A 23,580-nucleotide genomic window follows, 5' to 3' on the forward strand; every position below is an offset into this window, starting at 1 on the left:
TGAGTCCCTGGAGACACAGAGGGCGTGGGAGGAGGTCTCCCTCCCGCCCAACCCCCGCAGCCGGGAACAGAACGACCTCAGCCCACCGACCTTCACAACAACCCAGAACAGCTCTTCCTTATCCCGTTGCACAGATGAAAAACAAACAAAAAAAAAAAAACACAAACAAACAAACAACAACAACAAACGAAGCTTGGAGAGAAGTAACTTGCTCCTGGGTGATTCCTCTGGGGAACTTGGGGTTGGAGAGGGTCCAGGCCGGGGATCCCGTGGGAGCTGAGAAGGCGGCGGTCCCAGGAGAGGAATGTGATTCCGAGCCTACCCTACAAACCTTGGGTCCTCAAGGGGGGTCCTGCCCCTTGGTCCTGCCCACAGCGCGGTCCTGCCCCCGGAACGCCCCCTGTGCTGCCGTCCCCCTGCTTGGCCCAAGAAACCTGCCCAGCGGGAGCCCCGGACCAGAGAAGGTGAGGGATGTGCACGGCACGCAGAACGAACATCCGCCTGGACCGATGGCCAGGGAGACAGTGGTCCCACGGGCATTAGGAGGATGGCCAGAAGGAGGGCGACCGCACCCAGCCCTGCAGCCCCCTGCCATGATGGGAACACGCCCCCAGGGCCAGGCAGTGATGCCGGCCTGCTCTCCGGCGGCTGCCTGCGCGACTGTCCGTGCCCCGCGCACTGTGCTGAGCCTTGCACGGTTCGTTCCACTTACTCCTCGCAGCCCCGTGAGGCAGGAAGGGCTGTGACGTCCACCCGGCAGGCGAAGACCCCGCTCTCCCATTTCCCTCCCAGGAGTCCCCCTCCTACAGCCAGCGCCGCTGTGCCTCAGATGTCCTCTTTGCCTCTAGTGTCCTGGGACCCCGTACCAGGCAGATTCTGACCCCCGGCGCTGACAGGCAGACAGGGGGGCTCTATTTATGGCTTTGACGTCAGAGCAACCCCTGGGGCTTGACTGGAGAACAGAGATAGCCCCCGATTGCCCATTCCCCCTGATCTTCACCTCTTGCCCGGCAGACTTCTCAGGACGCATGCCCGCCTGACGGAGCTGAAGCAGGAGCTACGAGAGAGGCATAAAGGACTCGAAGTGGCAAAACTTGTCAGCTGTGCCCGGAAATTTAGGGAAAGCCTTCTGGAGGAGTAACAGCCAGAGCAAATGCTCAGCGGCAGGGCACCAGTGGCGTGGGGCGCGCCTGGGTGGAATTCAGGACCCAAAGGCCAGAGGTGGCAGGAGGTAAGGTCCCTGGTGCTGCCAGTACCCATGCTGGACACGCCAGGAGCCATTCAGGCCCTTGGCACTGGAAGGGCACCTGGCACAAACCGTTCTCTGATTTAGTTGGAGATAAAGTCAGCACACTATGAGATTTTGAATAATACACAAGAGTATCGTGATGTATCTATTTGTGGCCTGAAGAGGAATAATAAACAAAAACCCCTAGACCCACTCCACAGATAAAGAAAAACATACATCTCAAGGCCTTGGAACCCTTGATGTGCCCCACCATGATTCCGGGAGCTTTCATTTGTTCCTTTGGAAAACTCTGATCCAAATCAGCGGCAAATCAGTAACAAAGTGATGCACAGAAAGTTCTTAGCACAGAATCTAGTGGGAATGGGCTCAATGGTAGGCAGCCCCTTGTGCGTCTATCCTCTGCGCAGAATGCCCAGGAGCCTTCTATGAGCAGTGCTCCCCTTAACAAACCTTGGGGTGCTTTGCTGCTCAATCCTGGAGACAGACCAGAAGCTAGGTGGAATTTCACTTCAGTACCTGCAGTTACCTGTCAGGCCACGAGGTGGCGATCGGGAGTCAGGAAGGTGAGAGCCGACGCAGCGGCTGGGCTCAGAGGTGATGTGGGGATGGCTTCCGATTATGGTCAGAGAAGAAAGGAGGGAAGAAATCCTCCTCTGCAGAGGCTTCTGAGCCCCAGGCCCTGTGTGGGCGCTTTACAGGGATGATACCGTTTCCTCATCACAACCCTGAGAAGCAGGTGTGAGCATTCCCATCTTACAGAAACAGGAATGTGGGCTCAGAGAGGTTAGGTAACCTGCCTGAGGCCACACAGCTAGGAAATGACAGATCTGGGATCTGAACCAGAGCTGGGGCAGTGAAGAAGACACAGGAGGAGGAAAACAAGGGGAGGTGGAAGAGGAGTAAAAATTGCAACCCCAGCCTTATTCTGCCCATCTCACTGACTCCTCACACTGACCTGTGAGGCCGGTACTGCCACGACCCCCATTTTATGGATAGGGAAACTAAGGCTCGACGAGGCTAAAAGCCAGAGAGAGGCTACTTATTATCAGTGCTCTGGCTCCTGGGGAATCAGGCCTCCCTGAACCCAGAGGGAGGACCACCAGGGCGAACTGAGTAGCCCCCCCCCCCACCCCTGCCCCAACACACATATACATACCCTGGCCCCTTCTCTTCCCCTGCTCCTCAAAGAGGGATAGCGGGCTCAGGCCCCGCCCATGACCCAGGGCAGCCTCAGCTTCCCCAGGCACATGAGGGATGCTCCCTCACGGGAGCAAGATCCAGGTCTGCCCCCATAGAGCACAGACCCCTGTAGATGCTTCCAGAACAGGGGATTCAAGTCATAGCTCGAAGCCCCCGATCAGAGGTCAGTGTTTCATTCTGATCATTTCCGTCGCTGGGACTCCTCTGGGGATTGGGGGACTCTGCACCGCCCTCCCTCCAGCTTTGGGAAATATACAGAGCAGTGTTACCAAGCTCCAGCCCTGGCTCTGCCCTTCACTGGCCATGTAACCCTGCACAAGTCACTTAATCATCCCAAGCCTTGGTTTCTCTATAAACTGAGGTGTGAGCACAGAGCCATCATGAGGGTCACATGAGTAAGTGAGCCAGACACAGGGTCCTGCCAAAACCACTCAGACAACAGGGCTAAGATCATTTGTGGGTGCCCCTCGCTTCTGCCTACCCGGGAAGCTAACTCTCAGCCCAGAACACCGAGCCAAGAGGAGCCCAAAGGCGCGGGACGGAGCGTTTGGGGTTGTCCTTGACAACCAGCTGTCCAGGCCAGAGCTCCCCCCACCCCTATAGGCCAGGGAAGCTTCCAGGAGCTGTGTTTCATGAGATGCCAGCCTTCCTTTCCCTACGCTCTGAGGCTGACAGACTCCCGGCCCTCACATGACCTCAGGGGCCATGCCAGAGGAGGCATCGAGGCATGGGCAGTGGGAGTTTGTCTCTGCCAGTCAGCCTGAATCTTGCGGCCTTCGCCCCCTGGCCAGAGCACTCCATTACCTGTGATTGGCCCAAGGGCGATGTCCGGGCACCTTCCGAGATCCCGTTGCCGGAATGCCGGCAGTTATGCTTTGTACCACAGGGGGGAGCCCTAGAGACCGTGGTCAAACGGACAGGGAGGCAGACCAAGGCTTCGGTTTGTGGAGCCATTAAGAAGCTAACGAATAAATGGCTGATAAAGCCCTTTATTGCTTAAGCTAGTTAGAGTTAAGTCTCTGTCACTTGCCACCAAAGAGTCGTGACTAAAACCCATACCCATCTCACAGGATTATTGGGTAAATAAATGAGATAATATTTCCAAGTCACTGACATAAAAATCAGTGTTCCAAAAAAAAAAAAAAAAAAAAAAAGTAGCTGATTCTCAACAGGACACAATAACAACCCATGGACCTCCCCCGCCCCCGGTTTTGCAACATCACCCCACTTTGTTTCTACAAATACAGTTTGTGAAAGCTCTACCTAACAGGGACACAGATTTCAAGCTGGCATTTAAGAAGAGACATTGTTTGGGGGACATTTTTTCCTGTGGATCCCATTCAACTGGATATCGTCAGAGATTCCTGAGAACGAATGGAAACAATAGTTTCATACAATAGTAAAATGCATACATTGTCCCTGCCAGGAGCAGTGCCTGCCGTCAGAGCTCTGGTGGCCATGAGCACCTGCCTGGTGCAGGGTCCCCTCAGGCTCCCCGCCACACAGAGGGGGAACCCCTCTAGTTCACCCACAGCTGGAACTTGGAGGCTGTGCCATAGGCCCAGGCAGTGGGATACTTCATAAGCAACAGAGTTCGGTTGAAAAAGTGAATTACTGGTGCTGAGTTGCTAATGAGCAAATAATCAGGTTACACCCATCGCAAAAATGTCCACCAACAGAGCGACTGTGACAAGGGCAGAAAACTGGAGTCATTCTCTGTAAAACAGTCAAGCTGCAGCTGCACAAGAGGTCAACTCACTGCAAATGACCTTTTTGTTTATAAAATGCCCTACCAACATCTAGAAATGTGGTCATAACCGTGACGGCCATGACGGTAATAACGGCTGCTACGTCCCAGGGACTTAGCACGGGCCGGTGCCTCCAGGTGTGGTCTTATTTCATTGTTCCTCAAAGTATTACGATTATCCCCATTCTACAGGTGAGAACGCTGAGGCTCTGAGGGGTAAAGGAGCTTGTTGAGTGAGCGGCAGATCCTGAGAGCAGGTTACCTGTGTAAACAAGCAGTTCTACCCAGAGGGAAGGCCGGGATAGACAGGTAAAGCTCCCAATTTTTTGCAACTCTGCCCTTCCAAGGGGTGGAGCGGGCTTCACCAGACCAGGCTCCAGGCCAAGGAGTGAGTTGGAATGGCCTGAGGGACGAACGAGGAGGCCTCTTCCCAGGGAAATAGGGGTGAAGATTCAAAGGCAGGGCTGAGGGGTGTGGCCCATTCTAAGCTGCTTCCCAGGCCAGCAAGTCCGTTTCTCAGGACGTGAGAGGCAGGGAGGAGTAAGGGAGACTGGAGGCCAGAAAGCCACCCTCCCCCTCCTGAGCCAGCCGGGCCCTATTGCAGGAACGACCTGTGCCCCTTACATCATTGCCTTTCTCGGTCTGGAGGGGAAAGGCAGAGCTCGGAGTGGTCAGCAGCTTGCTAAGTTCACACAGCTGATCAGCACAGATGGGAACAGGAACGTGGGAAAGGGGAGGGAGGAGAATGGGTTCATTTTACAGATTAAAGCCCCCTCATCCCTATCACATCCCACCCCAACCCACCCACCCACCACCAGAATTACCCGGAGAAGAAATCCTGTAGATTGGGAACCTAGAAAGTTGGTGGACAAGCATGCGGGGAAGGAGACGAAAAAAGCTCGTCCACGGGGAGGCTGGATATAGGAGCAGTTGCAGGACGTGGGGCTGGGAGTCTGGACCAGTCACTCTGGGACCCCCAGGAGCCTGGCCACACTCCCTGAGCCATTTCCAGATCACCGAGAGGGTGGGCCCCCCGTCCTAGTGGCGACGCCCCCACCCCCCCAAGCCAGGGCCCTGCTCAAGAGTGGGCCCAGCTCTCAGCACCACTGAAGGAAGGACTCTCGGACCACCGACCACCTCGCTGGGGGAGTATTCAGGCAAGCTGCTGTGATTGTGTTTTTCCTGGAGTTTTTGCTTTATTAGAGGCGGCTGCTTTGTTGTTGGGCACAAAAGGTTTATGATTGTTCTACGTTTCCATCGTTCAATCGCGTTCCTCTCTGTCCCGTGTAATGCTTTTAGCCTTGAATTCTCCTTCGATGGCAACACTGGCACGCCTACATCCTGTTTTGTTTGCCTTGACCTACTATCTTTATCTTTGTCCGGACCCTTTTTCTCGCTCTGTCCTTTTTTGGTTATTTCTTGTTTGTTTGTTTTTTTTAAGTGTACCAGTGGGGTTCATTTTTATTTTCATTATATTCGATACATACGCCAGGCAAATATATAACTGAGATGAGCTTTGAAGCATAAGAAGAACGCCTCTGAACATGGGCCATATATAAGAACTGAAACATTACCCAAACCATTGAACCTTCCTCTGTGTTCCACCCCCTCCCTCCCCCTCCCTCACTCCTGAAGATAACCACTATCTTATATTTGGTGTTTATCACTGTTGTGACTTAAGAAAAAATCCTAATCCCACCCATTAGATATCATTCAATTTTGCTTGTTTTTGAGCTTTTTCTTTTTTTTACAAAGGATATCACAGATTCTACTGGTTCCTTTTAAAAAATCAGTACTGTTGCCAGCTTTCCCCCACATTGTTGCACGCAGCCATTGTTTGTTTCGGTATAACATTCCGTTTATTTATGAATTCTCCTACTGCAGCTATTTGGATTTTTCCAGCTTTTCACGAGAATGAACAATGCTGCCATGAGTCTCCAGCTACAAGGCTCTTAATGCACAGACACCGGACAGTCTTTCCAGACCAGACGCTGGTAGGGCACTGCTGGGTTGCCAGGATAGGCACAGGGTCGGCTCCGTAAGACAAAGTCGGTTTTCCAAAGTGGTTTGGCGATAAATAAGAGTTCCTGTCACTCCACATCCTTCACGGTACTTCCCAATGTTGACCTGCCCCAAACGATCTGAATTTGCGACCTATACTACCTTACTGCTAATGAGGCTGAGCGTCTTTTCCTACGGATATCCTCCGCTTGTGTTTTCTCTTTTGTGAAAGGCTCATTTGTGTCTTTTGCTCAATTTTCTTTTGGATTGTTTGTCTTTTTCTTATTGACTTCTAGGGTTGTTCGTTTGTTTTTTTAGTATATTCTGGATACAAATTCTTTGCTAGTTATATGTGTTGTAAGTAAGGAGTTTCTCCCAGTTTGTAGAATAGATGTTCTTCTATTTATGGATTTTTTTAAATGTTTATTTATTTTTGAGAGAGAGAGAGAGAGAGAGAGAGAGAGAGACAGAGTGTGAGTGGGGGAGGGACAGAGAGAAAGGGAGACACAGAATCCGAAGCAGGCTCCAGGCTCTGAGCTGTCAGCACAGGGCCCGACGTGGGGCTTGAACTCACAAACTGAGATCATGACCCGAGCCGAAGTCGGCCGCTTAACTGACTGAGCCACCCAGGCGCCCCGATTTTTTTTTTTTTTAATTTTTGAAAAAGTTTTATTCATTTTGAGAGAGAATGGGAGAGGGGCAGAGAGAGAGGGAGAGTGAGAATCCCAGGCAGGCTCTGTACTGTCAGCCCAGAGCCCAACATGGAGCTCAGTCTCACAAACCTTGAGATCAAGACCTGAGTGGACATGAAGAGTCGGCTGCTTAACTGGCTGAGCCACCCACGTGGCCCTAGAAGTTCTTCTATCTAAGGTAGACTAATTTATTCTACATTTTATGGTTTGACTTTTTTGTTTTGTTTTGTTTATAAATTCCTTCCTTACCGGAGCCATAAAGATATTCTCTTATATACTTCTTACATTTTGATGTTTTGACTTTCTCATTTAAAATTTTTAAGCCATTAAGAATTTATTTGGGGGAGGCACCTGGCTGGCTCGGTCAGTGGAGCATAATAAGACTCTTGATCTCAGCCGCATGTTGGGTGTAGAGATTACTTAAAAATAAAGTCTCTAAAAAAAGAGATTGGCACAGGCGAGATCAAGATCCAATTTCATATTTTTTCATATGGGTAAGCAGTTATTAAGGCACCTTGCATTGAATAATTAATCCTTTCCCTGGAAAACCGGTTCTATTGTCTGTGTGTATGTATGTATGTATGTCAGGTTTTCATGCATCTGAGCATTTACTACTGTTGCATTGGTCTGTTGGGCTAAACCTGTGCCAGAATCGCACTGTCTTAACTACAAAGACTTTATGTAAGTCTTGATTGCATTGAAGGCATGTTTCCCCCCGTTTCTTCTTCAGGATTGTATGGCTAGTCTTGGCCTTTTGCTCTTCCACATAGATTTTAGAATCAGCTTGTGAATACTTTTCAATGTCCTGTGGGGATTTTGATCAGAATTCTAATCCCTCTATAGATCAATATGGGGAGAATTGATAAAACATGGCTGACGAGGCTTTCCCTCCTCGAACAGGATCGGAAGGATCGAGGCTCCCTGTTTATTTAGTTCCTTCTTAGTATCTTTCAGCAGAGTTGTAGGATTTTCTGCATCAGGTCGTATACATCTTTTATTAGCTTTATTTTTAGAGTGCTTACTTTCAAGTTCCTAAATGTTGTCTTGTTCTGAGCTGTTTTATAAGTATTATGAAATGTAATTTAGTTTTAAATATTATCATATATCCTGCCACCTTGATAAACTCTTATCAATTCTAATCTCTCAGTATATTATTTTGGTTTTTGAATGTAGATAATCATATCTGGAAATGATCATTTTGTTTCTTTCTAATGTATAATATATGATATATGATATTCTAATATGTGACATAATATATAGATATACAATTATTATGCATGGTATTATAATTTATACTAATTATACTGTATTATATTCATATATATTTTCATGTTTAACTACCCTTACACCCATGGTATAAAGCCAGCTTGGTAATGATTTTAAATATTTTTTTTCTCATTTTTTTTTAGAGAGAGAGTGCATGCACACGTGAGTGAGGGAAAGGCACAGAGGATTGAGAGAGAGAGAGAGAGAGAGAGAGAGAGAGAGAAGGGTGGGGGGGAATCTTAAGCAGAACCCATGCTCAATGCAGAGCCTGACACAGGGCTTGATCCCACAACACTGGGATCATGACCTGAGCTGAAATCAAGAGTCGGATGCTCAACTGACTGAGCCACCCTGGTGTCCCTATATTTTTTCTTCTTTATTCCTGTTATTATACAAAGCTATCTGTGATTTTTTTTTTTTAATGTTGGGGTTTAAAAAAAATTTTTTTTAATGTTTATTTATTTTTAAGAGAGAGACAGAGTGCAAGTGGGGGAGGGGCAGAGAGAGAGGGAGACACAGAATCCCAAACAGGCTCCAGGCTCCGAGCTGTCAGCCCAGAGCCTGACTCGGGGCTCGAACCCACCAACCGTGAGATCATGACCTGAGCCGAAGTCGGACACTTAACTGACTGAGCCACCCAGGCTCCCCAAGCTATCTGTGATTTTAAATATTTCGTTGGCTTCGGTTTTCTCCTATTCTTTCTTGATTTTTGTATGCAGGTACATGCGTGAGGTTGTCCAGGTTTGGGTATTAAAGTTATGCTGGCTTCTCAAAATGAGATGAGGGCTTCCTCTTTTCTATCCTCTGGATGAGTTTGTATAAAATTGTAATATCTGTTCTTTGGATGTTTGGAATCATTTGGGCTTGATATTTTCTATGTGGAACTATTTCAGCTATGTATTCAATTATGTTTAGTAGTTTTGAGACTATTTGGGATTTTTATTTCTTCTTGAGTCAGTTTTGAGAAGTCATGTGTTTCAAGGAATTTGTGCATTTTGCTTGTGTTACAATTTATTAATGCAAAGCTGTATAGGACATTCTCTTTTTTATCTTTTTATAAAAGTTAAATTTATTTAATCTCCACACCCAACACGGGGCTCAAACTCACAACTGGGAGAGCAAGAGTTGCAGGCTCTTCCCACTGAGATGGCCAGGTGCCCCTCTTTTTTATCATTTAAGTCTCTTCTCTGCCTGTAGCAGTATTTTCTTTCTCATTCTTAATATTATTGGTTTATGCCCGTGTCGTTTTACTCTTTAAACTTTGGCGATACTTATCCGTTTTATCAGACCTTTCGAAAAAAACAGTTTTGTCCTTGTTGATTCTGTGTATTTTTATTTTTCTACTTTATTAACTTATGGTATCCTTTCTTCTACTTTCACTGAGTTCTATTGTTCTTTTCCTAATATTATGAGACGGATGCTTAGCTCATTAGTTGTCGGCCCTTTTTTTCCCTTAATATAAGTATTTAAGGCTCTACATTGCCTTCCAGCTACCATTTTTACTGCATTCCACAAGTTTGGATATGTAATATTTGCATTCAGTTTAAGTGCTTTAACATTTTCCAGTGGGAGTGCCTAAGTGGCTCAGTCCATTGAGCGTCTGACTCTTGATTTCGGCTCAGGTCATGATCCCAGGGTTCTGGGATCAAGCCCCGTGTCAGGCTCCACGCTCAGCGTGGAGCTGTTCTCTCAAAATAAATAAATAAACTTAATAAAAATACTCTTTAAAAAATGTATAAAATAGTATCAATAGTAATAATGTCTACTTTGTGGGCAAGAAAAAGGGCAGACCTCAAATACTGGACATCAATTGTACACAAGTTGGAGGGGTGATTGGAGTTAATGTGGTTGAAGCTCCTTGGATTATTTTGGAGGTGGTGAAATAAAATAATTATTAACTTTAGACTTTTTTAAGTTTGAAAGATATAACTTTAAGGGTAATTACTAAAAGAATAGAAAAGGAGGATGCGATTACCAACTGCAGTGCAAAAGAAATGGAAGACCCTCAAGTTTCTTTTTTATTCTTTTTTAATGTTTCTTTATTTTTGAGAGAGAGAGATAGAGAGAGGGAGAGACAGAGACAGAGTCAGAGCACGAGTGGGGGAGGGGCAGAGAGAGAGGGAGACACAGAATTCGAAGCAGGCTCCAGGCTCTGAGCTGTCAGCACAGAGCCCGACGTGGAGCTCAAACTCACGAGCTGTGAGATCATGACCTGAGCTGAAGTTGGGTACTTAGCTGATGGAGCCACCCAGGTACCCCCCAAACCCTCAAGTTTTTAAAAAGTGAAAAAGGAGAAACGAGAACCATGGGAAAGATGGTGGGTCAAAAAGAAGCACAAAATTAGATGGCAGATGCAAGTCCAAATTTATCACTAATCTTTAAAAAAAAATGCAAGTGTGCTAAACTCTCTCCGCAAAAGACAGAGATGATCAGATACAATTTTTTTTTTTAAACCAGCCATATGTGGTCTGTAAGAATCACTCCTAAAACGTAAGGACCCTGGAAGGCTGAAAATAATGGTATACGTTAAATATATCAGAAAAATATTAACCAAAGGAAAGTTGCAAGGGTTTTATTAGTATCAAAAAAATAGAGAGTAAGGGGCACCTGGGTGGCTCAGTCAGTTGAGTGTCTGACTCTTGATCTCAGCTCACTCATGATCCCAAGGTCATGGGATTGAGCCCCATGTCTGGCTCCACACTGAGCATGGAGCCTGCTTGAGATTGTCTCTTCCCTATGCCCCTCCCCTGCTCACGGGCATTCTCTCTCTCTCTCTCTCTCTCTCTCTCTCAAATAAAAAACATAAAAATAAATTTAAAATATTTTAAAAATAGAGATTAAGTTAAATATTATTGTAAGAGATAAAGCTTCTAATAATAATAAAGGTTTTAGTGCACCTAGAGGATAAAACAATTGAATGAATAAAACAGCCTCAACATATACAAAGCAAGAATGGAAGAACTACAGAGAAAAATCGATAAATCCATGATTATTATGAAAAATTTCAACGTATCTCTTGTAATTATTGATATGTCTAGCAAAGAAAAAAATTAAGACATAGAGAATTTAAACGACACAATTAACAAAACCTGAACCAGTGGCTATAGATAAAATCCCAGCTCCAACATTAGAGAACACACACGTTTTCATGCACACATGAGAAATTTATAAAAAGTGACCACATACTAGAATATACTGCAATTCTCAACAAATTATAATAACTGGCATCATACGAATCATGTTTCTGTAACCTACAATGCAAGCAGGTTAAAAGTCAATGATAAAATGAGTAAAAAAATTGCCATATGTTTGTAAATTAGAAAAAAAATCACACTGGAAAAAATATTGTTTTAATTTAGAGAGAGCAAGCATGTGAGCAGGGGAGGGGCAGAGAGAAAGGGAGAGAGAATCCCAAGCAGGCTCTGTGCTGACAGCACAGATCTTGATGCAGAGCTCCCCATCCCATGAATGGTGAAATCCTGACCTGAGCCAAAATCAAATCGGATGCTTAACCGACTGAGACACTCAGGCACTCCCATTTCATACATTTTTTGTTTATATTTACCTATGTGTTTACCACTTCTTTACTAATGATTTCTTCTTCCTTTTGAGATTATTTTCCTTTACTGAAAGTCTAACAGTGGTGAATTCCCTCAGGTTTTGTGCATGTAAAAATGGCTTTATTTTGGTATCATTTTCAAAAGATAGTTTTCAAAAGAGAGGAGTACATAAGTCTTAGGTCAATCATTGTTTTGTGTTCCATCTTGTATTTCTTTGAACCTTTTACACATGATTCTTCTACATTCGGTCTTTAGTCATTCCAATAGCCAAAGTATTTAGGAAAAGGTATCCAAGTATAGTGTTTATTGTGTTGCTGACTCTCACTCATTGTGGCTTGTTTCCTTGTAGTTTGGTGATCACTGGTTGTGAGCTCATGTTCTGTTGATTTTAATCTGTGAGAATCCTGGGGGCCTAAGCTGACGGTGCCTTCCTCCTGAGGTGCATTCGTTTCTGCCAAGAGTCAGGGGCTGCTATTAACCTGGAGTTACTTCAACCACCGTTAAGAGACCCTGGCTCAGTGCCAGAGTCTCCTGCTAAGTTCTCTCACCTTGCCTCTGCTCTTGACTTAATTTGCCTATCACAGCACATATTTCACCATTTAGCCTAACTTTCCTGTTAACCTGTTATTCACCACTCCAATGCTTCAGTTTCAGTTCCCCATTGTCTTGTTGTATTTTTGTTGGCAGGGAGTAAACACGCTCTGGAGATTCCCCGTACTTTCTAACAATCCCAGCAAAGCATAAAAATGCTGGGTGTTTTGTTTTGTTTTTGTAATTCATGCAGAATCGACTTGAATTTTAGTGGGAAGGCCTTTCAGAGCAGTAGTTCACCATCTTGCCAAAAGTAGAAATCCCAGGGGCGACTAGGTGGCTTAGTTTGTTAAGCATCCAACTGCAGCTCAGGTCACAATCTCACAGTTTGTGGGTTCGAGCCCTGTGCCAGGCTCTCTGCTGTCAACAGAGCTTGCTTCAGATCCTCTGTCTCCCTCTCCCTCTGCCCAATTTCTATCATCCCTATTTTATAGATGAGGAAACTGAGGCTCAGAAAATCAAATGTCTTGCTCAAGACTACATAGCTGTCCAGTGGCAGAGTCAAGACATTCGGTCTGACTCCAGAGCCCAAGCATGAGTATTTAACCCCTGGGTTGCTGGTTCCCAAAGGAAAAGAAACGTATTTACAGGGTTGCAGCCCCAGAGTATGTGGGGCAGGCCAGGCCAACACTCGGATGAACCCACAAGCTTCTCTGGGGAGAAGAAGGAGGAGACCCAGTCTGGCCCAGAGTGGGCAGGCCCCCAGCCATCTAGCACCATCTCAAACTGGCTCAAGCAGAGCCTGTACAGGGCACTCAGCCTGCTGCTCCCACCCTGGGAAGGGAGCCAACAGGCACTTCCTGCACGCACATTTCCATGGCAACCAGGCATCCTATGAGATGCAAAAGCCACAGGCAGTGAGTCTGAATCTTGAGTCCTCATTACAGGTAGGTCTTCTGCAGCCTTGGGGGGCAGTGTGAGGGAGGCTCAGAGGAAAGAGAATTTGTGTGATGCGGTAATGTTCACACAAGCCACTCACCGGCTCCTTTTTCCTCACCCATACCCCAATTATGGGGGCCTCAGCGTCCCAGGTCCAAGAAGTCTAGAAACAGGCTGGAGGCAGCCTGGTATTAGGTCCCAAACTAAACCAGGTTCCCCTTTCTCATTCAGTAGCAATTCCCTCATGCCTCTTTCTGCCAGGTCCTTGGGCTCCTGTGATGAACGAGGACCCCTGCCCTCGGTGGGCAGTCTCATACAAGAGCCAGACATCTCCTAACCAGGGGACAAGGAAGCAGAGAGTTCATGAGAGTACGGAGAACCGTTTCTCTCCAGAAAGGCTTCCCTAAGCAGACAGATACATTTGAGCTGGGCCTCAAAGTGTGACAAGAAGCGAGCCCTGTAGAGAAGGGAGGGAAGGACATTACAGGCAGAGGAAATTATCTGCAATGGGTTCAGAAGCATCAAGAGTGAAGCGACTTAAGGACACAGGAAAGGCGGCCGCAGAGGGGAGTCAGACCAGAGCTTAAAGGCCTTGAACGTGATGCTGTGAACTCGGGCTTTATCCTGGGAGCAGCAGGCAGCCCTTAAAGAGTTTTACGAGGGGATGACACGGCCCTACTGTCATCACAGTCTGGAGGATGGATAAGACCCGGGGACGATGACTAGTGGCAGGGATAAGAGAGAAGGGGACAGATTTGAGAGATGTGGAGAAGAGCAAATCAACAGGACGTGGTGAGAGATTGTACGTGAGGAGCGTGAAAAAGATGGGCGCATTAACCAGGAGACAGACCGCAGGAGCAGGAGTGGGAATAGAGGAGGGGCGGCCGTATCAGGCCCTTGCTGGGTCATGTGGAGGTGACCAGTTCTCCTCATAAAGATGCCGGTGGTTGAGCTCCCTAGAGTGTGATATCCAGGACATTTCCTCTCCAGGTCAATGGAGAAAAAAAATGTTTTAGAGCCTTCTTCAGCCTAGAGGCTTCCAGCAGCCTTCAACCACCAGGTGGGCCGTTCCAGCTACAGTTTTGCCCCCCAGAACTGCCCCCACACCCCTGCTCTGAACTGCACCAGCCCTGGTGTTCCCCCGAACCCCTGCAAGGGGCATCCTGGGCGGCTGGTGTCTCCCACTGCTGGGCCGATGGTCCCATCTCGGAGGCCAGAGGAGCCAAATTTCTGTTTCGTGCCCTGTTCTCTTCTGGTTACGTACTTGTCACAGCGACGTGGGTGGCTGCTCGATTGTGCAGCCTGGGGTTGTATTAATAAGTGAACTGTAGAGGGGCGCCTGGGTGGCTCAGTGGGTTAAGCGTCTGACTTCGGCTCAGGTCATGATCTCCCGTTCGTGGGTTCAAGCCACGCATCGGGCTCTGTGCTGACAGCTCAGAGCCTGGAGCCTGCTTCAGATTCTGTGTCTCCCTCTCTCTCTGCCCCTCCAATGCTTGTTTATTCTCTCTCTCTCTCTCTCTCTCTCTCTCAAAAATAAATAAACAACAACCAAAAAAGGTGAATTGTAGAGAAGTCAAGGTGATGATTGCAAATCTAAGAAGGTAGCTCTGGAGTCAGAACTGTGTGCGAATCCTGACTCTACCCTAACGGCTGTGTCTATGGGCAGCGTCTCCCCCACTTAATGAGATCCACAGATACTCCATATCCTCACATATCCTGCTCACACTTCTCTCCTCCCTCACTCCCTCTGTCATGTTCACAGGTGTCTGTTGTTCATGCTCCCCTCTTCTCCCTCACCCGTCTCCAGGAAGGGCCACACCCTTACCCTTACCCCAGACTGACCCCGGTAGGCTCCTGAGGGAATCTCAGGCTCCTGAGGGAATCATGTGGGGGCCGGGGGCCTCTTCACCCCTCTCTCATCATCTCCAGCCCCCCAACCTGATCTCCAGGCAGGTGCTGGGCCTGGCCATCAGCGACCAGAGTTTGCCTGGCCTGAGTACTTGACCCCGCCTCTGGACTTTGGGGGTACCATCCTGCCCCAGGGGAAGCTTGGGGTGGGGTGTATTTGGCACCGCAAAGGGGACCCAAGGCTGGCATCGATTTCTGCTCCTCTTATGCCCTCTTCCAGCGGTCCCCACCACCACACACACCCCAATACTCTCTGGGAGAGGAGGGAGGCGCGTCCAGCCTTGGAGTCGGGAAAGGGGGCGGGGCCTGACCTGAGGCTCTCCGAGGCAAACCCCGCCCCCTGGCCCAGGACAGCCCACACCACCTTCCTGGAAGGTCCCAGGGACGAACCATAGAGGGGTTCGCAGGCCGGGCGCCCCGCAGAGTCCGGGCGCCCCGGGCCTGACCCGCGCCCTGCCTGGTGGGGCCACCCCTCGGCCGGTGTAGGATCCCAGACCCAGCACCCGCTTCCTCCCCAGGGCGGGGCCGGCGGCCACAAGCCAAGCGCCGTAAAATTTAAAGAGGTGAGAGAGACACTGCGCAGAAACCTCAGCAGCGCGGGGAAATGAAATAAGGCCTCCCTTCGGGGCGCTCGCCCCCGCCCGCGCCGCGGGCCCGGGCCCCGGGTCGCCCCGCAGGGTCCAGGTGCGGGCCCGGCGCTCGGCACCCCCTCCCAGGCCTGGGGCACAGATACGCTCCCCAAGCTGCCCCCCAGCGTGGGAGAGAGAGAGAGAGAGGCCAGGCGCCCAGGGATCCGGGCCTCAGCAACCTGCCGAGTGTCCCAGGCTAGGGCCGCGCCTGGCCTCTGTCCCTCGTCCGCTCCAGGGCAGAGAGCGTCCCCTCCCCCACGTGGAACAGCGCACTCAGAAGCCCCCCAGCCCCCACTTGTCCTTCCTCGGGTGTCGGACGGTGCTTCTGGTTCCTGCCGCCCCTCCCTCTCCGCGCCGTCTGAGAGTACCCCCCCCCACCCCTTGCAGCCCCCCGCGTTCCCCCGTGATGGATGGAGCCTTCAGGGAGCCAGCGCGGGCGGGCTGGGCTCGGGCGGAAATGAAGAGGATAAGATCTGCGAGCCGAGTCGCCCGTGACACCGTGATATCCGCCTGGCTCGCTGCGCTCCGGGTGATGGATGGGGAGGAGCACCCCCCACCCCGCCGCCGCGCAAGCTGTGCGGCCAAGGGTCCCCGCCCTGCAGCCCTGGGACCCCGCCCCCCATGACAGCGATCTCACAAGCGCGCACGCGCACACACGTGGACACACACACACACACACACACACACACACACACACACCGCCCCTCCCAGAAACACCGCTCTGAGGCCACTCTCGTGGCAGACTGATACCCTCCCCGCAACACCCCACGCATCTGGTGGTACCCACCCTCATATAGGGGGCTGTCCCTTTCCCCCCAATACACTGGCCACAGACCCTTGCCTGGCACTCACAACAACAAGACTAGCCTCGGCGCAAACTCCACCTTACACGTCTGCGCGTCCAACTGCCTCTTGCCTGCACAGGTACACACACGTCCAGGCAGACTCTACCCCCTCGTCCCCAACACGGTGTTCCTAGAGTCTCAGAGACCAGGGGATCCGACCACTGTGAAACTCAGCCCTGGGCGGGGGTCTTGGAGACCAGGACAACAGCTGCTGCTTGCGCTCGTCTCCTTTGGCCACTGATTAGGTCAGGCTTAGCATGGACAGGGACAGTGGACAGCGCTAGGACTGTCCAAACAGGCCTCACCGTCAGTGTCGCCGTGGTTACCATCCCCTAGCACTATCACACAGCAACATCACCGTTACTATGGCTACAGGCATCCCTCCTCCGCAATCGCTACCATTTGCTTGCCATCGCCATTGCCATACGTTCGTTCACTTGTTGGTGTGTTCGTTCGTCCCCTCACTCTGTCATCAGCTGGCGATACAGAGATGAGTAAATCGGTGCCCGCTTTGGGGGAGTGCACAGCGGAACAGGGGAGACAGGCGGACAACCATCGCTCTCGCACATGCTGCGGAGCCTTGAGGAACAAGTAGGACTTGCCACATAGGTGTTTTGGTAGAAAGGATACACAGGGGACACCAGGCAGGGAGGGCAGCGATAAGAAGGGCATGGAGGCATGAACAGCATCACCACCACCACGTGGTGCTCCGTGTACTTGGAGAAGAGTAGACTCTGAGGTGTCATCGTGGGCAGGCCTAGGGAGAGGTGGCCGGTTGCTGCCACGCTATGGAGGATCTTTAAAGACCCAAGATTCCCCATGGTATGGCTCTGGTAGTCTGACAGACCTGGGTTTGAATCCCCGATGTGCCACGCCCTAGCTTAAGGACTTTGGGCACATCATTTCTGCACACTGTCTGGCATTTACTAAGGGTGGGGGAAGCCATTGTTTTACTTACGATTATTTTTAACCACGCAAAAGAGCTTTGGAGAATCTCCAACAATAACACTTTTGGCCTCTAGGGGGAGCTCAAGTTCCTCTCTCCCTAATCTACCTCCTAACGCCAAACCCCAGAGGAACCAGAGTGGGTGGTTAAGGCCAAGGGTATCACTGGAGGATGAAATCTGGAAATGGGGCATTCCTAGAAACCAGTCCACCTGTGTGCGTCCTCTCTCCTTTGTCCACAGGCTGTCTCTCAAAGGGGAGGGGTCCCTACCTGGACACATGGCGGGTGGGTAAAGGCTTGGGCCCTGCTCACCTGAGCCAGGGATTCAACACTGCTTTGAACCCAAGACCTTATGTGACTATTCTTTCACTAGGGCTTCCCATCAGAACCAGATGGAAGGCTTTTTTGAAATGTGAATGCCTGGAAAATTCTGACTCAGCAGGCTGGGGTTTGATTCCTGAAAGAAGCTCCTTGGGGATTCCAATGTGCTCCCTAGTTCCTTTCCAAGATATCTTCGCTGTTTATGTCCTGGGACCAGCACAGAGTAGGCAGCTTCGGTACCCTCTGTGCTACCTCTCTTCCTTCTCAGTAACACTATCCACATCCACAGAACCTGCGTGTATGTCGCTATAGCAAGAGCCGCCATTTTCTTCCAGTTGATTGGTTCAGAAATGGGCGTGACTCAGGATAGGCCAACTGGAATCCTTCCCTAAGATTTTTAGAAATTATTTTATTAAAATTCTAAACACAAGGGGGCGCCTGAGTGGCTCAGTTGGTTAAGCATCTGGCACTTGATTTCAGTTCAGGTCATGATCTTGCAGTTTGTCTGTTTAAGCCCCACATCCGGCTCTGAGCTGATGTCGCGGAACCTGCTTGGGATTCTCTCTCTCCCCTCTCTGCCTACCTCCCCCCTCAAAATAAATAAACATTAAAAAAAATTTTTTTAATAAAATTTTAAACACAAAATATTTCACACGTGGAAGAATAGGGAGTAATATAACAAAACCCTTCTGTTCATCACCCATATTTAGCAACCATTAACATTTTGCCATATTACTTCTTTTTTTTTTAATTTTTTTTAACGTTTATTTATTTTTGAGACAGAGAGAGAGCATGAATGGGGGGAGGGTCAGAGAGAGAGAGGGAGACACAGAATCGGAAGCAGGCTCCAGGCTCTGAGCTGTCAGCACAGAGCCCCACGCGGGGCTCGAACTCGTGGACCACGAGATCATGACCTGAGCCGAAGTTGGACACTTAACCGGCTGAGCCACCCAGGCGTCCCTGCCATATTACTTCTATATGATTTTACCCTCATCCTGATTCCTTTCCACACCCTCTTCACCGGCACTGACTCATAGGTAACTCTAAATTGGTGTGTATCCTGCCCATCCACATTTTTATACTTTCACTATGTAGCTGTCCATAAAAAACATAGTATTATTTGGTGTATTTTTAATTTTTATATCAGCTGTTACATGCCACTGTGTACATATTTATATGAAAGGAATCATTCTCCACTTGCCTGCATCCAGCGTTATTTTCCCAAGGTTTGTTCACGTTGTTATACGTAGCCTTTGTTCGTTCATTTTACCTGAGGAAGAGAAGCCCATCGTAGGAAAACACTGTGATTTCTCTATTCCGCTATTCGTAGACAGATTGTTTCTTGATTTTGTTGCAACTGTAGACAATCCTCCCATGAATATCCTCATGCGTGTCTCTTTGTGTCTAAGAGCAAAATGTCTCTGGTGCACATGCCAAAGAGAAGAATCGCCAGTCCCCAGGGTGTGTCTATTGTCAGGCTGTATTTCCAAATTGTTCTCCAAAGTGTTTGCACTAATTTGCCTTCCCACCAGCAGGGCACAAGAGCCTCCATTTCCCCACATCTTTCCTACTAATGCTTCATACTGCCAGACTTTAAAATGTTTGCCCACTTGATTGATGTGTTTGGGTATCTTATTGTTGATCTTTCTTGTGTGTTTCCATAATTATCAGTGAAGTTGGGCATCTGTTCCTTTTTTTTTTTTAATTTTTTTTAATGTTTATTTATTTTTGAAAGAGAGACAGAGTGAGAGGCGGAGGGGCAGAGAGAGAAGGAGTCACAGAATCCGAAGCAGGCTCCAGGCTCCGAGCTGTCAGCACAGAGCCCAAAGCGGGGCCCGAACTCACGGAGTGTGAGATCATGACCTGAGCTTAAGTCGGACGCTTAACCGACTGAGCCACCCAGGCACCCCCATCCGTGCCTTTTTTTTATAGGAAATTCCATCTTCTCCTTTGCATATTAGTTGTCCTTTTTCTACTCTTCTGCTGGCCATTTGCCTTCATCTTGTTGAAGTTCTGTATGTAACCTGAACATAACCCTTTACAGTTTTTTACTTTGAGAATGTTTTCTCTTCCTTGTGGTTCAAAAAATGTTATACTGAGGATGTTAGTGGTCTGGGCTCAGTAATAAACAAGTAAAACAATGAAGCAGAAAGGAGAGTCAAATTTACCAGTCTTTTCCTTCGTGGTCGATGTCTCCTCCCCTCCCTCTCTGTCTTTCCCATGTTCAAGAAATCTTTACCTAAATGAAACCATAAGATATTCTCTGATACTTTCTTCTAATTATTTTAAAGTCTTTGCTCTTTTATGTTTAGGATCTCAAGTCACCTAGGTTTTTATGTCTGGCCTTCCATATATATTATTTTATATTGGCTCTTGTCCAGATGGCCAGTTGTCCCAGCACCATTTATGACATGGCTCCTCACTTTCCCACTGATTTGTGAAACTGTCACTGTCATGAAGAGATTTTCCATACATGTGTAATTCAGTTTCTGGGCTCTGCTTCCTGTTCTATTGATCTATTTGTTTATCCCTATGCCACTCCACATAGTTTCGATGATTTTGTCTGTATATGAAGTCTTGAATATGTCAGGTATGACAGAGACTGGCTAGCTTTTCACCCTACCTGTTCCCTGTTGTTCTTGGGACTGCAGATGGGCTCGATCTCACAGCCTCCCTGGCAGTAGGTGTGGCCACATGAGTGAGTTCTGGCCAGTGATGTGAATGGAAACAATATACACCATTTCTAGGCATTGCTTACAAAAACTTCGCTGCATCATCCCTCATTCTCTTTCCTTTTCCACCAGCTTGATGCAAATATGCATGGTGACCTTGAAAGATGGGAACCAAAAATGGAATAAGCCAGGGTCCACAACTTGCTGCTTGTAGGAGAGATGTCCACTGATCAGAAACATCCATTTGGGATTTATTTAAACAAACAAAGATGTTGAAGTTTGTTTGTTTTAGCTACTGTCACCCTAATGCAGTATGGCTAAGTACCTCACTATGCCCTTGTCACTCTTCAGTTTACCAAGTTTCTTTAAAAACTGCTGTGTCTTTGGTCGGAATTCCATTTAATTTCAACATTAATATATGGAAGCTTGCTATTTTTACAATACCGAGTCTTTCCATTTATAAACATGATCCGTTTATTTAGATATTCTTTATTAGATGATATTAGATGTTATTTGATTCAATTTTATTAGATCAAAAAAGGTATATAATTCATTTTTTACATAGGTCTTATGCATCTTCTATTACATTTAGTCATAGTTATGCTGATTTTGTTGCTGTTGTAAATGAAGTCTTTTGCTTTTCCACATTCTGTGTCTTAAATGGTAGCTGCTATAGCATAGAAACCCAAGTGGTTTTTGAATATATTTATCTTGTATCTGGCAACCTTGCTAAATTCTCTTATTAGTTCTAATGGTGTATAGTTTTTTGAATTTTCTACATAAAAAATCATATAAAAGATGTTTTTACTTGCTATTCCCACTGACTAGAGCTACTTTATCCAACCTGGTTCACTCCTTCATGAAGTTCAGGTCTTTTTAAACTAGCATGGAATCAGTGAGGCCTTCCCCATCCCTATTAAAATAACACACACATGCATATACACACAGTTTTCTTTATCCCCTTTACCCTACATTATTTCTCTTTTTAGGATTAACATATTACACATTATTGGTTTGTTTTTGTCTGCCTCCTTCCACTAGAATGTAAGCTCTCTAAGAACAGGAACTTTGTTTTCCTTGCTTCTGTATCGTCCAGTGCTTAGCTTAATAGATATATGTATTTTTTTCATGAATAATGTTGAATGTATTCTTACCTTTCTTATTACCTTTACCATTACCTATATTACCTTTACCATTTTAGGCTGTATCAAGTTCAGTGTCTTTCTTTATTTTCTTTTTCCCACGTATTTCTTTTTTAAAAAAAACAATTTTTTTAAGCAATTTTTTTTAGAGCAGTTTTGCCTTTACAACAAAATTAGGAGTAAGGTACAGAGATTTCCCTTATATTCCTTGTCCCAACACATGGATAGCCTCCCCATTGTCAACATTTATTCACCAGAATGGAACTTTTTTTTTTTAACCAAAGATGAAGCTACATTGACACATCATAATCATCCAAAGTCAATAACTTACCTTAGGCTAGTTCACTCTTTGTGTTATACAGACATTCTGTGGGTTCAGACCTATTATCATCACGACAATAGCATACAGACTATTTTCACTGCCCTAAAAATCTCTCCTTCTCTGCACGCCTGGAAACCACTCTTCTTTTTATTGTCTCCATAGTTTCCCTTTTCAGAACATCATATGGTTGAAAACATACAGCATGTAGCCTTTTCAGACTGGCTTCTTTCACCTAGCAATGTGCACTTAGGGTTCTTCCATGACTTTTCATGGTTTGATGGTTCATTTCTTTTTAGCACTGGATACTATTCCATTGCCTGGATGTACCTTAGTTGATTTATCCATTCACCTACCGAAATACATTTTGGTTGCTTCCGTGTTTTAGCAATTATGAATAAAGCTGCTACAAACATCCCTGTGCAGGTTTTTGTGTGGACTTAAGTTTTCAGCTCCTTTGAGTAAATACCAAGGAGTGTGATTGCTCAGTCATGTGGTAAGAGTATGTTTAGTTCTCTTAAGAAAATGCCAAACTGTCTTCCAAAGTTGCTGTATTATTTTGCATTCCCACCAGCAACGAATTAGTTCCTGTTGCTCAATATCCTCGTCAGCACTTTATGTTGTCGGTGTTCAGGATGTTTGCCATTTTTATGGGCGTGTAGTGATAGCACATTGTTGTTTGAATTTGCATTTCCCTGATGATATATAATGTGGGACATCTTTTCATATGTTGATTGGACATCTAGGTATCTTCTTTAGCGAAGTATCTCTTCGGGTCTTCTGCCCATTCTTTAAATTGGGATGTTTGTCTTCTTATTGTTGAGTTTTAAGAGTTATTTGTATATTTTGGATAACAGTCTTTATCAAATACTTCTCTTGTAAATGTTTTCTCCCAACCTGTGGTATGTTTTTACAATTCTCTTGATTTTTGTCTTTCATAGAGCAGTTTTCAGTTTTAATGAAGTACAGCTTATCAATGATTTTTTTTATGGATGATATAATTGGTGTTGCACATGTTTCTCTTCAGTACAAAAGTAAAGGGATTGCCTCTAATATTTCAAAGGTAGGTTAAAAATTTTTTCCTTGGCATGCCTGGGTGGTTCAGTCAGTTGAGCGTCCGACTTCAGCTCAGGTCATGATCTCATGAGTTCGAGCCCCGTGTCGGGCTCTGTGCTGACAGCTTGGAGCCTGGAGCCTGCTTCGGATTCTGTGTCTCCTCCTCTCTCTGCTCCTCCCCTGCTCATGTTCTGTCTCTCTCTGTCTCTCAATAGTAAATAAACATTAAAAAATTTAAAAAAATTCTTATATTAATAGCTTTCTAAGAGTTTAATTATTTTACTATTATTTCAAATGGTTTGTTTCCATCTATTGAAATTTAAAATGATTTTATTTTTAATCTGTTAGTGTGGTGAACTGCACCAATAGATTTACTAATACTAAACCATCATTGTCTTCCTATAATAAATTTAATTTCATCTTGGTGTGTTTTTAGTGTAAAACTTAGGATTCATTTTGATAACTTTTTAAAAAGTTTATTTATTTTGAGAGAGAAAGAAAAGTGGGGAGGGGTAGGGAGAGAGAGAGAGAGAGAGAGAGAGAGAGAGGAGAACCAA

This window comes from Panthera uncia, chromosome D4, assembly GCF_023721935.1.
Source record: "Panthera uncia isolate 11264 chromosome D4, Puncia_PCG_1.0, whole genome shotgun sequence".
NCBI lineage: Eukaryota > Metazoa > Chordata > Mammalia > Carnivora > Felidae > Panthera > Panthera uncia.